This window comes from Perca fluviatilis, chromosome 23 (genome assembly GCF_010015445.1).
Source record: "Perca fluviatilis chromosome 23, GENO_Pfluv_1.0, whole genome shotgun sequence".
Lineage (NCBI taxonomy): Eukaryota > Metazoa > Chordata > Actinopteri > Perciformes > Percidae > Perca > Perca fluviatilis.
Window position 1 is genome coordinate 24,575,658 of NC_053134.1, and position 17,333 is coordinate 24,592,990.

The 17,333-nt window shown below is 44.4% G+C and overlaps 1 non-coding gene across 1 annotated transcript; it reads right to left on the bottom strand.

Annotated features, from left to right (window-relative positions):
• Positions 1–1,292: 1,292 nt before the first annotated feature.
• Positions 1,293–1,364, bottom strand: trnap-agg. Its single transcript has one exon. It is a non-coding gene; the product is annotated as a tRNA-Pro (tRNA).
• Positions 1,365–17,333: the final 15,969 nt, after the last annotated feature.

A 17,333-nucleotide genomic window follows, 5' to 3' on the forward strand; every position in this document is an offset into this window, starting at 1 on the left:
AGGCACTCTAAAACTTGCCCCGAGCACTGCCGTTTTAGCTCAGGGGACGCTTGTAGTACGTAGCTGCAGCTTCGTGTTACCTGCACTGATTCGGGTCGGGGGGTTTTCTATCGAAAGTACTCGCGTAGCTATAGCGATCAAGATTAACAAAAAAATTGGCCGGAATTCTCCTTTAATATGCACGTGAATGACGTCATTGTCATGTTTGCCTCTTCATTCTAAACTTCACTCAGTATTTTGATATCAGGAATATGATATGTTTTATTGAGAATAGTTCAGGGAAATGTCCAGGTAAATATTATGACATTGCTAATGTTGGTTGGCACTAGCAACCTGCTGGTGTTAACTAGTTGTAAATAATGCAAAGGCTTTTTACTAAAAAAGTAACTAAGTAACATTTACTTTGAGTACATTTTAACTCTTGTGTTGTCCTCACAAAGTTTTTTATATCAGAACTATGGGTTTATTTATTTTAATTTAATCTTTTGGGGGCTTTTCCCTTTATTATATAGTGGACAGACATGAAAGGGGGAGAGAGATGGGGGATGACACGCAGCAAAGAGCAGCAGGTCGGATTCGAACCCACGCCGGTGCAAAGGACTCAGCTGGGGTGCACGCTCTTACTGGGTGAGCTAGAGGGCGCCCCAACTATGGGTTTATAAGTTAATGATTACTTCAATTGCATTTTGGGTGTTTTATTCAATTTCATAGCATTTGAAAAAGCATGTTTGAATGGTTTCAAAACAGTATCCTGACTAAACTTTGACATTAACCAGTCTGTGATTCACCCAACATGCTCTGATTTTAACTATTAGTCAAAATAATTCATAATTTCTGCTTTGAAATTACGTAATGACATATAAATTAGGCTTATTGACCATGAATTAAAAAATGAAATAAGTCACAAAAACGTTTTAAAAGCCTTTTAGCTTCTCTCTGTATTTCCACAACGCACTGAAGAGCATCATTGAAAATGTTTGTGCGTGAGAAAAAGCGGTGTATGTGCATGTGTGAGCTGAAATTGTGTGTGAGGTAAAAGTTGATTATGTGCATGTATTCTTGACCTAAACGGCCCCTCATACAGAGACATAGTGGACTATTTATGTGACAATGATTGTGGTTATTATGTACTTGATTGCAGAAGTGTATTGCTCATTGGCTACAGCCTTGTGTATTTGCTTTACACTTACGGTAGCTGTTTAGATTTCTGTGATAGTTAGGGGATAATAAACACTATATGGATATGCTGAAACTGACTGTCCTGGCCTCTTAGCTCACTGGTTAAAAGCTGCGGGCTCGTCCGGGATTTGAACCCAGGACCTCTCGCACCCTAAGCGAGAATCATACCCCTAGACCAACGAGCCAACCTGTTGGAAGGATGTAATTGTACAGATCTCAGACCTGAAATCAGGCACCTCAAACTGCTGATGTGGCAACTTGGGGCTCCACGTTATCTAGTCCAACAGCTCCCTCTGCTGGTCACCATTATATGTTCATCTCACTGTAGATGACATGCAAAACTGAACCCTCTGTATCACCTGTGATACACCCACCAAACGAGAGAAAACATAAAGCCGTTAAACCATGTCATTCAACACAGAAACCGTAGCCAAACGGTGCACTCCGTTTTGAAATTGAACCTGCCCCAGTTAAGGAATTAGTGTTCACACATGTAAGGAGTATGTGTGTGTGTGAGACCTGGCGAAGTGTAGCATTTTGATTGGTTGTGTTTGGAAAAGCAAAAGCAAGTGACTTCCTGTTAGATTTTTAGAGTTTTTAGAGTTTTAGAGTTAGATTTTTTGTGTCTTAGGTAGAGAATTATGTGTAGTGTTTTGAACAAAAGTGTGCTATGCAATTAAAAACTGAGAAACAGGTCATGGTTTTGGCTTGTAGTTTAGCTGATGCTTTCATCCAAAGTGACTCACAATTGCTATATGTCAGAGGTGCCCCACCTCTGGAGTAACTAGGGGTTAAGTGCCTTGCTTAGAGACACATTGGTTGATGTGTGAATCAAACCCAAATCTCCCACACATGTAAAGATGTTGTATGTAAGCAGTTGTAAAATAAACTGTAATGAGAAAGAAGAAGAACAGAACATGCACCGTTTCTTAAACAGTTGAATCCTGTTGAGTCAACACAGTCTCACTCCCTACTCGTCAAATGTATGACGCATGGTCAAGGACCCTGGCGTCAAGTTTCAACGAAATAGGGGTACCCTTGACGTTATTTTTCGACGAGGGGGTCCGTCAGATAGAAATTCATGTTATTCCCTCACCATCGGATATCGACAAAAGAAAAAAACACGCCCCCCGCCCCTTAACTCCAAATCTGTGACAGTTATTATTGGTATTTTTAGCCCAATAACCACTGTTTTAATCAACATTATTCACGAGATATTATCATGGTTTATATGTATTTATTTTAATGTTATTATTTCGGTCTATTTCGGCCAGAGAAGCTGGGTTGCTTTGTTGTTGATTTATATTTTTTAAACTATAACGCTACATCTATCAACATTTATTTAGATGTTATCATGGTATTCATTTCTTTATTTTAATAATATTATTTCGGTCTTATTACCGGTAAAATATTACAGTAGACCTATATGCTGTAATTAGAACATTACGATATGATCCGAGCTTGACGCATTCAAAGCCAATATCCCCCAATGCAATGCGGCCGTTCATTTCAAAGAATCGGGCAGCGATCAGCGGGTATTTAACGGCAGGATCGCTTCAATATACAGATATACAGTCAGTGATTGTGTCACCAGCAACAACACGTTGCTCAGTTTTGTTCCAGTAAGTTATGAACCATAATAACGTTTAAACGAATCCGCGGAAAACTCCGGAAGTGACGTAGTACGTCCCGCTCAGCGGACACGAAGATAAAAATATATAATATTCGTAATATTAATGTTTTTTTCTAATGTTGTATTTGAGGAGTTAAACAATAAAGATAGTTATAATATTAAAATACACTTGAGTGCTATATGTACCTATTAATCAACAGTGGTGGTTAACTTGCAACATGGGCTTTAAGGGGCGGGGGGCGTGTTTTTTTCTTTCGTCGATATCCGATGGTGAGGAAATAACATGAATGTCTATCTGACGGACCCCCTCGTCGAAAAATAACGTCAAGGGTACCCCTATTTCGTTGAAACTTGACGCCAGGGTCCTTGACCATGCGTCATACATTTGACGAGTAGGGAGTGAGACTGTGTTGCTAAAACAGATGCAATACAAGCCAATACAAGAGTCAGGGAAATGTTAATCAAGTCGCCTGTACACACACAGGAGTGCTGAGATGAAATCACGAGTCTGGGTTTGCCATCAGTGTGCAGAGACTTGTATAACGATAATAAAATGCTGTTAAAAAAATTCAGAATACAGCGCTATACCCAAACATCACCATCCATCCATCCATCCATCTTCGTCCACTTATCCGGTGTCGGGTCGCGGGGGGAGCAGCTCCAGCAGGGGACCCCAAACTTCCCTTTCCCGAGCAACATTAACCAGCTCCGACTGGGGGATCCCGAGGCGTTCCCAGGCCAGGTTGGAGATATAATCCCTCCACCTAGTCCTGGGTCTTCCCCGAGGCCTCCTCCCAGCTGGACGTGCCTGGAACACCTCCCTAGGGGAGGCCCGGGGGCATCTTTACCAGATGCCCGAACCACCTCAACTGGCTCCTTGCCGGCCCCTTTTTTCCCCCCCCCCCCCCGCACAACTCCTCTTCTCTCCCCCCCCCCGCAGGCGCGGGCGCCCCCCCCCCCCCCCCCCCCCCGCCCCGGGGGCGGGGCGCGGGGGGCGCGGCCCGGGGCCGCGCCCGCCCCCGCGGGGGGGGGGGGGGGGGGGGGGGGGCGGCCGGGCCGCGCTTTCTCCTCTTCTTTTTTTCCCTTTCCCTCTTTCTTCTAGCGTTCGTGTTTTTTTTTATCTCTTCTCCCCCCCCCCCCCCCAACCACCCACCCCCCCCCCCCCCCCCCCCCACAACAAACCCAAACCAAAACACACCCCGCCCTTCAGGAGGGGAGGGGGGGGGGGTTCGCCGGGGAGGCGGGGGGGGGCGGGTGAGGGGGGAAGCCCATTCCTTTTAAAAGGTGCTGATCCTCATCCCAACCGCTTCACACTCGGCCTTGCGAACCGATCCAGTGAGTGCTGAAGGTCGCAGGCCGATGATGCCATCAGGACCACATCATCCGCAAAAGCAGCGATGAGAACCCCAGCCCACCGAACTGCAACCCCTCCCCACCCCGACTACGCCACCGATATCCTGTCCATAAATATTACAAACAGGATTGGTGACAAAGCGCGCCCTGGCGGGAGGCCCCTCACCTGAAACGAGTCCGACTTACTGCCGAGAACCCGGACACAGCTCTCACTTTGGTGTCGTACAGAGATTCGATGGCCTGGTAGAACCCCCTCACCCCATACTCGGACCCACAGTATCTCCCGGGGGACCCGGTCATACGCCTTCTCCAAATCCACAAAACACATGTAGACCGGTTGGGCATACTCCCAGGCCCCCTCCAGGATCCTTGCGAGGTGAAGAGCTGGTCGTTGTTCCACGACCAGGGCCGGAATCCGCTTGTTCCTCCTCAACCTGAGGTTGTCGGCGAACCCTCCTTTCCAGCACCTTGGAGTAGACTTTACCCAGGGAGGCTGAGAAGTGTGATACCCCTGTAATTGGCACACACCCTCTGGTCCCCTTTTTTCAAGGGGAACCACCACCCCAGTCTGCCACTCTTTTGGCACTGTTCCGAGACTCGCCCCGCAATGTTGAAGAGACGTGTCAACCAGGACAGCCCCTCCACACCCAGAGCCTTGAGCATTTCTGGACGGATCTCATCAATCCCGGGGCTTTGCCACTGTGGAGTTGTTTGACTACATCAGTGACTTCCGCCCGGAAATCGCGACAATCCCCCGTCATCCTCCAGCTCTGCCTCTAACATAGAGGCGTGTTAGTCGGTTCAGGAGTTCCTCAATATGCTCATTCCACCGCCCTATTACCTCCTCAGTTGAGGTCAACAGTGTCCCATCCTGACTTATACACGCTTGGATGGTTCCCGCTTCCCCTCCTGAGGTGGCGAACAGTTTTCCAGAAGCACTTTGGTGCCGCCGAAAGTCCTTCTCCATGTCTTCTCCAAACTTCTCCCACACCCGCTGCTTTGCCTCTTTCACGGCAAAGGCTACGTACCGGGCCCTTCCGGTACCCTGCAACTGCCTCCGGAGTCCTCTGGGATAACATATCCCGGAAAGACTCCTTCTTCAGTCGGACGGCTTCCCTGACCACCGGTGTCCACCATGGTGTTCGTGGGTTACCGCCCCTTGAGGCACCTAAGACCCTAAGACCACAGCCTCCCCGCCGCGCTTCAGCAATGGAAACTTTGAACATTGTCACCTTCGGGTTCAATGCCCCCAGCCTCCACAGGGATGCACGAAAAGCTCCGCCCGGAGGTGCGAGTTGAAAGTCCGTTGGACAGGGGCCTCCTCAGACGTTCCCAATTTACCCGCACTAACGTTTGGGCTTACCAGGTCTGTCAAGAGTTTCTTCCACCCCCTGACCCAACTCACCCCAAGATGGTGATCGGTTGACAGCTCTGCCCCTCTCTTCACCCCCGCAAGCTGTTTCGCCCTCACGGCATCAGATGAAACGATTATAAATCGATCATTGACCTTCGGCCTAGGGTGCTCTGGTACCAGGTACACTTATGAGCATCCCTATGTTCAACATGGTGTTTCGTATTGTCAATCCATGACTAGCGCAGAAGTCCAACAACAAACAACCACTCTGGTTTAGATCAGGGAGGCCGTTCCTCCCAATCGCGCTCTCCAGGTGTCTCCATCATTGCCCACGGTGCGTTGAAGTCCCCCAGCAGAACAATGGAGTCCCCACTGGCCCCATGCAGGACTCCACTCAAGGTCTCCAGGAAGGCCGAATACTCCGAACTCCTGTTTGGTGCATATGCACAAACAACAGTCAGAGTTTTCCCCAACAACCCGCAAGCGTAGGGAGGCGACCCTCCGTCCACGCGGGGTAAACTTCCAACGTGGCGCGCTCAGCCGGGGGCTTGTTAGTATCCCCACACCCGCCGGCGCGCAAACCTGAGTAACTCCGGAGAAGAAAAGAGTCCAATCCAGGAGTACGGTTCCAGAACCGAGACTGTGCGTAGAGGTAAGCCCCACTAGATCTAACCGGTAGCGCTCCCACCTCCCGCACCAGTTCCGCTCCCCTTCCCCACAGAGAGGTGACGTTCCACGCCCCCGAGCCAGCGTCTGCTGCCCGGGTCTGGTCCGTCGAGGCCCCTGACCTTCACTGCCACCCATGTGGCAGCCGCACCCCGCAGCGGTTCCTCCCACAGGTGGTGGGCCCATGGGCTGGAGAGATGGGAGCCACGTAGCTTGTTCGGGCTGTGCCCGGCCGGGCTCCGTGGCAAACCCGCCACCAGGCGCTGCGCCGACGAGCCCGCCCGTCTGGGCCTGGCTCCAGACGGGGGCCCCGGGCTTCCTCCGGGCAGGGTCACTCCATTTCTACCTTGTTTTTCCATTGGGGTTTTGAACCATTCTTTGTCTGGCCCCTCACCTGAGACCACTTTGCCTTGGGAGACCCTACCAGGAGCACAAAGCTCCAGACAACACAGCCCTCAGGTTCACAGAGACACACAAACCTCTCCACCACGATAAGGTGATGGTTCACGGAGAGGCCCAAACATCACACTCAGTCCAAATTCCAAAATGAATGTTTCTGCAACGTACGCAACTTTGGAACTCTCCAAAATAAATAGTCAGAAGATGATTCTAGGAACACTGTTAATATAATTTCTTATACTGCTGCACAATGTTTGAAGACTGACTGTGACAAGCCATGTAGCAGGAAAGGCTAGAAAATAAAGAGGCTTAAGGAGGGACATGATCATATGACACATCAGTTAGCAAGGTAGATGGCACATGATCAGCTTTTTTGTAAATGCATTTGGATAGAGCTAATGGTATGTGTTGTATCTCAGGAAAAGTTTTTACAATGAATTAAATGACTTCCCTTGAAGGTCACTTTGACATGTCTAACCTAATTTCTATTTCACTTTTCTTGTATTTCAGTTCTTTTAAATAAGCAATAAAAGAATGATGAAAGCATGATTTCCATGCTGGTCTCTGCAGTTTTTATCCAGCAGGGTATCTTATCTAGCGTCGTTGATTAGTGCTCCTCGCTGAATCGTAACAACAGTTGTTACGGTCTTTGGAGACACCCGAGGCCAAGTCTGAACCACCATTGTTCATATCAGGCCAAATGTGAGCGTTTGCTCTGGTTCCTGCTCTTTAAAAGAACTTTTTTTTTTCTCTAAATCCCACGCCAACAGCGTCAGTATCCTGATGTTCGCCCTGATGGGCCATTTATCATCGTTATGAGTCTCCACTCAGACTCATTCTCCATCTGTATAGAGCAACGTTTCTATCTGTATGGAGCAACGTTTCCATCTGTATAGAGCAACGTTTCTATCTCTGTAGAGCAACGACAACATTTCTATCTTTACAGAGCAACATTGTTATCTCTATAGTGCATCAAGGACATTATTTCATAAGCAGCTAACTATACACAGCCATATAGCTTATCTAACAGCTTGAAACAACAACAAAACTGGTAAAATCTTAGCAGTCAGGCTTCTCCTTTTTATGTTTTTTCCTTCATGTGAGTGGATGGATAGTGTGTTTGCACACTATCACTTGTCACCCCCATCTCCCCATCTTTTGGCCGTGTGTCTTTAAGTTCAACACATAACACAAAACCTGGGAGGCTTCTGTGAGCAAATCCAGCACACACCTTACACCTCAAAGTCAGGGCAGGAAGGGAAAATGATGGAATAATTCAACGGAGTACCCGCCTTCAAAGAAGTTAACACTTGTCAATGGAGAGTGGCCAGATTCTCTGTACTAATGAAATGTACAAGAGTGTGGTAGGACCAGGCTATAATACTATCGCAATTTGGAGAAAGTTAGTACAAAGTAAGTAGCCTAATACAGCTCCTCAGACAACTTTTAGGGAATATCAGCAGAGTAAGATGTGATCACACTGCTGGCAGGATGCTTCTAACAAGTCGCGGCTACAGGGTGAGATGACAAGCTGCTAAATAAATTTGTGTCTTTATGCAACACATCAGTCAGTCAGGTCCACAGCTGTGGTTTCCTCTCCACTCCCAGAAAGCAGATACGCCCGGTGGCAAATAGGGTTTAGCCTACTGACTGTTTACTTATGTGGCAACAGCTGAAGGCTGACATTAGCTTCAATAGCTCAGCTTAAAAACTATATTAAATTTTCAATTCAATTTAATTTATAGTGTCAAATCATGTCAAATAAAGTTATCTTAAAGGGGTGATAGAATGGTTATATGGGGTATTTCACACTGTTCCTTAAGGTCTCCTAATGGGGTATGTAACATTGGTTGGGCTGAAAATGGCCTGGTTGATATTTTATTGGCCCTTATGCATCCCTGTGTTTTGGCCCTATTTGTAACAAGAGCTTTTCTTCCAAATATGGTATGCTCATGAATATTCAGATGAGCTGCGCGCTGATTGGTTGAGCAGATCCCCATACACACACATTAGAGACGTGCGCTGATTGGTTGAGCGAATCCCCATACACACACATTAGAGACGTGCGCTGATTGGTTGAGCGAATCCCCATACAAACACATTAGAGACGCAACAGAATCTCATATTCCAGACACTGCAATGTTTCATTACCAGTGTTGCCAAGTCCGCTTATTATAAGCGCCTTTGGGCTTGTTTTTCTGTAAAGTTGCTCACAAATATTGGTAGTCGCGTGTGTTTTTTTTGGGATTGTTTCTAAAGTGTAGTTGCTTATTTGGGCTTGTTCCCAGCTCCAAAGTAAGTTGTCAAGCAGTTTATCTTGCCTGCTCCCTCTGTCCCTCCCATTTCCCCATACACACAGGAGACAGCAGAGTTGTTTCCCACCCACATCCTGCTTCTAATTGGCTATGACCCAGATGGCAACGAGTACTAGCCAATCAGAGGCAGAGCAGGGCAATCGTTTTTTTTCTGTTTAGGAAAATGTCAGTGAGTGATGAGAAAGATAATGGTGGTGTTATTCTTTATATATATGAGGCTAAAGTGTTAAGAGTCTTAAGAAAAATGTTTTAGACCAAGACTCATCCTCACCTGCTCAAATGGTTTTGACTGGAATGTTTTTTAAACCAGTTTAATTTATTTAAGTCTTTTCTAACTCACTCATTTGTTTATCAGAGCAGGATCCACTTTATTGCTGCACACTAAGATTATCAATAATTTCTCCTGTTTCTGGGTTATGGTTATTTAAAAATGGGATCTTCTGCAGTCCCTGCAATAATAAATAACAAATTTGTGAATTCAGGATGATATTTATTTGTGTGTGCAAATTTTAATTATCAGAGGTTTACTGCATGTACTTGGTACATCAGTCTATATTTGATATCCCATCAGTTTTCTAATGTTGAATAATAATAAAAGGTGGTTTAACTAACTCTTGTAGCCTAATCATTGTCCTGAAGCTCATCCACATGGATGTAAATTGACAATCTGTACCCACAGTTTAAAATCCGTCCCCACGGATTGTAAAACCGTGCACACAGTTTATTTATTTTTCTCTTCCCGGAACCTAGGGGGGCTCCGTAGAAAAAGGTCGCTTGTTTTGGGCTTGTTGTCACAGGCCTGGTTGCTTATTTGTCTCGCAAGATCTGGCAACACTGTTCATTACCAAATTCACTTCTGAGACTTTTTAATGCAAAAAATCAACTATATAATCAAATATGGGCCGTTTTACGAAAATTTATGGCTAATTGCAAATTTGGTAAGACGTGTCAGACTTTAGGAGCTCCACACAGTCTGACGAGAAAGCGGCTGCCTGCTGGGCTCCATACCCAGGGCAAATAAGTACATTTGGTTTGTCCTTCAGCGTCTGATGCCACGAAAAAGGCACCCTTCGGCGTATTTGTGTAACGTACTGGGCAGAGCCGCAGTTGGATGAGATTTAGCGAGTGGTATGTAATGGGAAATTGCTGCGTAAGGGTGGTGGATGGGTAAAACGACGGACTTTCACTCAGGAGACTCGGGTTTGCGCCCCGCGTGTGGCGTTTTGTTTCCCCGTCTCCGGCGTGTGTTTCCTGGCTTTTGAGGCGTCCTTTCCCCGTTGTTTTTGTTTTGTTTCCCCCGTCTACGTCGTGTATTTCCCGGCTTTTGAGGCGTCCTTTCCCCGTTGTTTTTCTCCTAAACCCAACCTCCGCGATTCCGTTATTGTCGCGCTTCACCCGCGGTGTGTTTCGCGGATTTTGAGGCATCCTTTCCCCGGTGAAAAGGGACGGCAATAGTGGCGACCAAGCACGTTTACATGAGACGCTAAAGGAGACTTTTAACGTCAAATAAGAATGAGAAAGGCTCCTGACCGAACGTCCTTATTTTATGAAGCAGGACGTAGCAGTAGCATTAGTAGCCTTCTTTGCAGCAGGGGTTGTAGCCGATTCTGTGGTCTGTCCCAGGACCATGGTCTCTGACAGGGACCAGTGGTTACTGCCACTAGGGGCGCTAGAGACACTGGTCGCGACCAGCTCCTCAGTAGTCTTCCCTGTGGTCCCTGTTGTTTTGGCAGCACTGTTAGCTGGATAAATGTCAGAGATCACAATCTTTGTCTATAAAATACACTATATCATATATATTATGATTATTATTGTTATAATTATTATTGATAATGGAGATCCATGTGGTCAGGACCAGCTGGTCTCTGGCACGGACCAGTGGTCACAACCACTAGGGGCACTAGAGACACTGGGTCGCAACCAGCTCCTCAGTGGTCTTCCCTGTGGTCCCTGTGGTCTGTGAAGCGGCTTTAGTATTTTCTCCCCTTTCCTTGTTTGTTTGTGGTCGCACTGTTAGCTGGATAAATGTCAGAGATCACAATCTTTTATCTATAAAATACACTATATGATATATATTATGATTATTATTGTTATTATTATTGATAATGGAGATCCGTGTGGTCAGGACCAGCTGGTCTCTGACACGGACCAGTGGTCACAACCACTAGGGGCGCTAGAGACACTGGTTGCAACCAGTGGCACAGCGGTCATGACCAGCTTCTTACTGGCACAAAGGGCACCAAAATTACTGATCCTGACCACCTCCTCTGTGATCTGTTGTTTGGACCAGTTGAGTGATCTGTGGAGTGTTTATTTTTAATACAACTTTTTACGTTTCTCAAAGTGTGAGCAGAATCGCCTAATGTGAGAAGCCATAATTGTTTGTCTATCCAATGCTATTGATCACTATTATTAATAGAAATAATAATAACAATGATTAAATTATTATTATTAGTCGTAGTTGTAGGAGTAGTACTATCAACTATGCAGGTCCGTGTCTTCCATCATCAATGATCAGGACCACTTACCCTAACTCTTTTTTGAAGAGAATTGAATTTTGGCTGCATGGCCACTGCCTATAAACTAATGAAATGAAGTAAACGGTTGGTAATTCAGTTCCTGGCCAATAAGAAGCCATTTCCAATTTTGATGCCAGGTGTGATCATATTGATCATATGCCGTATGCTCATTCTTTTTTTTTTCTACAAGTATTTTTATTGCTTTAGAGAAGATACAGTATGCAGTGCAACATTACAATGTCAATTATAACAAGACCTCTTTCAATTAACCCCATCCCACCCACAACAAACCCTTGTGCTGAGGAAAGGACAGCTAAAGAAACAAAAAATAAAAAATAAAAAAACACCTTTCCTTTATTACTCATGATAGCAAATAGTGTAATCAGTATGCTTTACAAATCTTAGCAGTTATTAAGAAGGACGTGTAATAAGTCTTTCAAAGTAAGCCACTAAAGGGTCCCAGTTTTTGTAAAATGTTCTGGTTAATCCTCTAAGAAAGTATTTGATTTTTTCTATTTTTAGAAACATCATAATATCAGAAAGCCATGTGGAGGCTTTTGGTGGTGTAGATGTTTTTGTAGTATTCTCCATCGTGCTATTAAGGTGACAAAAGCAACAACACTTTCCTTCCCAATGGACATTACAATATCACCCTCTTTTACCCCAAACACGGCCATTGTAGGGCTAGGCTGTAGATCTAAATCAACTGCTTCATTTAAGACCTTAAATATTGAAGCCCAGAACACTCTCAACCTGGAACACGACCAAAACATGTGAAGTAAATCTGCTCTGTCCATTCTACATCTTTCACAGATGTCATCCATGTCAGAGTATATTTTGGCCAGTTTAATCTTACTGTAATGCATACGGTGAAGAACTTTAAACTGAATCAAATTTAAACGTGCACAAGAAGAGGTCGCATTCACCCAGCTTAAAGCTCTGTCCCATATAGCATCTGATATATTTGTCCCTAACTCTTCTTCCCATTTTGCTTTGATAGGATCCATGGATATACTGTAAAGTGAGATTTGAGACTCATGACTTCACAGAGCAACTTAGAGAAATATGCAAAGAGTCTTCCTCTTCCACAAAGCCGAGCCAGATGTTTGATGCCCATGATGTTAAGGCAGAGTTTCAGAGAGACCAAAAAGTAAAACCAGGAGTCAAAGGAGATAAGAAAAATTCCCTTTTAAACTGCTAATGCTGCATTATCAATATAAGTGACCCCTCATCACTCCGTTTTCTCCCTCAGACCCCTTAAGTGTTCCAAGACCGGTCCCCATGCCCTATCAAACGCATTCTCCCTCCCTGCAATCATGAATCTGATCCTCTCTAAGTGGAGGACTTCACCCAGCTCTCTCAACCACAACTCAAATGAAGGGGCAGCATCTTACTTCCAAAATCGCAATATAAGTTTTTTAGCCAGTACCGTACCCAGATACACTGGCCATTTGTCCCTGCCAGAGTTCAAAGCAATGTCATTTGTAGACCCCAGAATGGCTACAAGAGGGTTGGGTATCCACTGCTTGTTGAAGGCTATTGAGTAGAAATCAAATACAGAAGACCAGAATGAGTGGAGGTAGGGGCATGTCCAAAATTGGTGTGTGAGGGTGCCCTCTTGGTTTTTACACTTATTACAAAATGCTGATACGCTGGGATATATCTTGCTTACTTTTACTTTCGAGTAATGCAACCTGTGTATTACTTTAAATTGTATTAGATTATTTCTCACATTCACTGAGCACCTATGAATGTTCATAAGACATGAATCCCAAAATTTCTCAGAGAAGGGAATCCCTAGTTCTGTCTCCCACTCAGTTCTTAACCTATCTGTGCTGGGTGGTGCATGGTTGATCAATGACTGGTATAATATTGCCACTGCTCCTTTTCTGCCTGGCTGAACATTAGTTATGTTTTCGAGTGTGTCATGCCTTGGTATGTCTACAAGTGTAGACAAGCAAGACTTTATAGAAAAGATGAGAGGCTGGGAGACTATATTTGTTCATTAATTGCTCAAAGGACATGAAGTGCCCACGCTGATACAAATCCCTCAAACATTCCACTCCTTTTTCCTTCCATAGAGCAAACGCAGGATCCGTCCCCGAAGGTTTAAAGGCATGGTTGTCGCAGATAGGGCTGTCTATGAACATGTCTGGGGCTTTCAAGTACAATTTAATCTGCTTCCAGACTTTCAAAGAGTTGTGTACTAGAAAGTTCCCTCCGTATAAAGATTTATTTATCTTAACAGGGCTGTTCAATAGGGCTGGGAGAGAGGTCCCGCAGCAGGCTGATTGTTCTATAGAAAGCCAGGCTGGGGGGATCTCCAACCATGCTCTCAATGGATTTACCACTCCTCCAGAAAGCCAGCGTGTTTAAATGTGCAGCCCAGTAGTAGCATCTGAAATCTGGGAGACCAAAGCCCCCCTCTTTTTTTGTTTTACATAGATGTTTCTTGTTTATACGCACCGCTTTGTACTGCCAGACAAAGGGAATTATAATAGAGTCTAATTTCTTAAAGAAGCTTTGTGGAATGCATGATGGGATCGACTGAAACAGATGTAAGAATCGTGGGAGAACCACCATCTTAATGGCGTTTACTCTCCCGACTAGTGACAGTGGGAGAGTCTTCCAGAAATCTATGTTCTGCTTCAATTGTGTTATTTTCAGATTCCAATTCTCATCGAGAAGCCGTGTAGGTTCCCTGGTTACAGTCACCCCCAAATACGTGAGCCTGTCCGTAGAGACTTTAAAGGGTACTGAGTTCAGAGCAGCGCTATCTTGGTGTAAAAATATAGGCATTAATTCACTTTTATCCCAATTAATTTGAAACCCTGAGAAAGACCCGAAGTGGGTAAACAGCTCCATAATTGCAGGTAATGATTCACATGGGTTAGCTACGTATAGCAGAACGTCATCCGCATACATCGACAGATGGTGTTTCTGCCCATTAATAGAGACAGGTGATATTCTGGGGTGCTTACATATGCCTGTCGCTAATGGTTCTATGGCTAAAGCAAACAAGAAAGGGGAGAGAGGATCCCCCTGTCTGGTGCCTCGGTATAATGGGAACTGAGGAGAGATATCCTGGTTTGTGATTACACTAGCTGTGGGGTGAGCATATAAAATCCGTATCCAATTAATGAACCCCCTCCCAAAGCCAAAAGCATCCAGGGCTTCACACATATAAGGCCACTCGACCTGATTGAAGGCCTTCTGAGCGTCCACAGAGATCAAAACTGACTCTGTATTAAGTTCAGCGTATAGTATATTGAATAGACGTCGTAAGTTGGAGTGAATGTGTCTATTGGGAATAAAACCTGTTTGATCAGGGTGCACAACTGTGTGGATATGACTTTTCAAACGATTGGCCAAAATTTTGCTTATCAGCTTTGTTTTGTTAGGGATCAATGACACAGGTCTATAAGAGGAGGCATCTAGCTCATTGCGTTCCTTTTTCAAAATTAAAGATATGTTTGCCTTATAGAGCGTTTGAGGTAATTGACCATTAGTTGCTGCATGTTTAAACAACCGCAAAAGCAGTGGAGACAGCTCCTTAGAGAAGCAGTTATAGAACTCCATAGTGTATCCATCTGGTCCAGATGCTTTGTTATTTGGGAATTCCGCAATTGCTTCTACTATCTCCGCAATAGAGATGTCCTTGTCTAACTCTGCCAATGCTCCATCGCTAAGTTGTGGGAGGTTCAGCTCCAAAAGAAATGATCTAATAACTCCTGTGTCATGATTACCGTTTGACTTGTACAATTCTGAATAGAACTCCATAAAACGTGTGTTTATTTCTTTAGGATCAGTAAGAACAGTCCCGTGTCTGAATTTATTCTCAGTATGGCACGAGAGGCTTGGGACTTTCTCAACTGCCGTGCCAACAGTTTCTGAGATTTATCTCCTATTTCAAATTGCTTCTGTTTAATTTTGCTTATCTGTTTGCGAACCTGAGCAGTTAAAATTGTATTGTACTCATCTCTATGGGAGACAATGGTTTTCAACGTATCTGGATCTGCCGAGGCTTTGTAAGAATGCTCTAATTGAGACATAGATTCAGTTAACTCAATTAACCTCTTTTCTGCTTGTTTCCTCCTACATGCTACATAGGATATAATGCTCCCTCTAAGCACAGCTTTGATTGATTCCCACAGTATTGAATCATCCACAACCCCAGTGTCATTAGTGGCAATAATGTCTGGCAACCTAGCTGACATATAATCCAGAAAACTTTTCTCTTTCAAAATTGTGTTATCAAATTTCCAAATGCGTTCCCCTCTATGAATGTTAAATCTAATGTCCAGTGACACAGGAGCATGATCACTAATCAAGATATTGTGGTATTGTGTAGTCACAACACTGGAGATTAGTTTAGAGTCCAGCAATATGAAATCAATCCTAGAATAGGATTTATGAACTGGAGAAAAAAAGGAGTAATCTCTGGTATTTGGTTTAAGGAGCCTCCAGGTGTCAACTAAATTTAGATCGTGCATAGCATTTTTTATTTGATCTCTAGATTTGCTATGAGGAGTAGGCCTTGATGATTGTTTATCCAATAAAGTGTCTAGAATGCAGTTAAAATCCCCTCCCCAAATAATGTTTGTCTCACGACCTCTGGAATTCTACGTAAAACCTTCTGGAAGAATGCAGGGTCGTCAAAATTTGGACCATATACGTTTATCAGTGTGACAGGAACACAGTTGATCGTCCCTGATACCATTAGAAACCTACCTTCTGGATCCCGACTGTATACCCATGATCAAACAGGACATTCTTCTTAATAATTATGGCTACACCTCGGGCTCTGGCGCCAAAGTTTGACTGATATATTAGTGATCCCCATCCCATGCTTAGTTTGTTTTTAGCTGTATTCCTGATGTGTGTCTCCTGGAGAAATATAACATCAGCTCTCAAGCTTTTTAAATGTGCCAAAATGTTTCCTCTTTTAACTGGGTGATTTAATCCTCGCACATTCCAGCTCACTATCCTTGTGATATCCCCCATGTTCAAAGGTATGATATATCCATGTGCTTATGCAACAGCTTGAAGTTGTCCAAAGATGTGTGTAAACATAATGTTGCCATAATGCCATAATGTTATATTGTAAAAATATGTAAACAGCTGAATTTGAACAAAACTTAACACTAACACCCTGCGTTGTCCTCCGGGGCCATCTCCCTCCCTTCAGAGTTTCAGAGAGTTAAGACAAATAAGAGCATGGGGCCTGATTCTATTACAGGAAGATTGCTAAAGCACTATTCATGTTCTGTAATATATTTAGGATATCTCTGGAGCAGCGAAGGGTCCCAAAGTTATGGAAGGAGTCCATTGTTGTTCCGGTGGCTAAAAGCGGAATTTTAATTTTGATGTAAATTTTGTCAGCTGGATTGTAGATTTTTTAACATGTAGATCTCAGAGGGTTAGGGTTAATGGCTTTCTGTCAGAACAGCGCTCCTCTTCCACTGGCTCTCCTCAGGGCTGTGTCCTGTCCCCATTGCTGTACATTCTTTACACCAATGACTGTAGAAGCCAGCATGAGAACAGGCACATTCTGAAGTTTGCTGATGATACGGTCATCATTAGAATGCTCCGTAAAGATGAATCTGAGCATGGGCCAGTTGTGGATGAATTTGTCCAATGGTGTGATGAGGCCTTTCTCCAATTAAACTCCACAAAAACCAAGGATATGGTCATTGATTTTAGGAAAGTATTCCTCCCACCATCTAAGACTTTCATTAAGGGAACTGAAATTGAGTTTGTTGAACAGTACAAATATCTGGGAACTGTCATTGATTAAAAACCTGAAGTTTGATGTGAATTGTGATGCAGTCTGTAAGAAGGGACAGCAACGTTTGTACTTCCTTAGGAAGTTAAACACTTAATGTAGATAGGAAAATGATGTCCTTATTTTATAA